We start from the raw sequence: 1,073 nt of genomic DNA on the forward strand, positions 1-1,073 counted from the left end.
GTGGCAGAGCAGCAAGGGCTATCTAGGTTCAGAATAAAGTGGACCATTATTACACAGTTAGTGTATGGATTTTTTTTGTTGTTGTTACTGAGGATTGAACCCAGGGTCACCTTACGACTGACCTACATTCCCAGCCTTTTTAATTTTTTATTCTGAGACAGGGCCTCGCTGTGTTGCTGAGGCTGGCCTTGAAATTGATATCCTCTTGCCTCAGCCTCCCAAATCTCTGGGATTACAGGTGTGCACCCTACTGTGCCCAGCTGATACTGTGTGAATCTTAACATAGGGGGTGTTAAATGAGAACAGAATCATGCAATCCAAAGCATTGGGCAGAATGCCCCCAAAAGAGATAGCCAATGTCCCTTTGATTGAAATAATAATTTTTGAGGTTAAGAACCGGCTGAGGCGTGGGGGCAGGCCCCAAATTTCTTAATAAGACACCTATAGCACAAGAGTTAAAACCAAGAATCAACAAATGGGACGAATTCAAACTAAAAAGTTTTTTCTCAGCAAGAGAAATAATATGCGAGGTGAATAGGGAGCCTACATCCTGGGAACAAATTTTTACCCCTCAAACATCAGATAGAGCTCTAATCTCTAGAGTATACAAAGAACTCAAAAAGTTAAACAACAAAAAAGCAAATAACCCAATCAACAAATGGGCCAAGGACTTGAACAGAAACTTCTCAGAAGATGATATACAATCAATCAACAAATACATGAAAAAATGCTCACCATCTCTAGCAGTCAGAGAAATGCAAATTAAAACTACTCTAAGATACCATCTCACTCCAATAAGAATGGCAGCCATTATGAAGTCAAACAACAATAAGTGCTGGTGAGGATGGGGGTGGGGGGAAGGTACACTCATACATTGCTGGTGGGACTGCAAATTGGTGCAGCCAATTTGGAAAGCAGTATGGAGATTCCTTGGAAAGCTGGGAATGGAACCACCATTTGACCCAGCTATTCCCCTTCTCGGACTATACTATAAGAAGAGCATACTACAGGGACACAGCCATATCAATGTTTATGGCAGCACAATTCACAATAGCTAGAATGTGGAACCAACC

This window comes from Marmota marmota, unplaced genomic scaffold, assembly GCF_001458135.2.
Source record: "Marmota marmota marmota unplaced genomic scaffold, marMar, whole genome shotgun sequence".
NCBI classification, from domain to species: domain Eukaryota; kingdom Metazoa; phylum Chordata; class Mammalia; order Rodentia; family Sciuridae; genus Marmota; species Marmota marmota.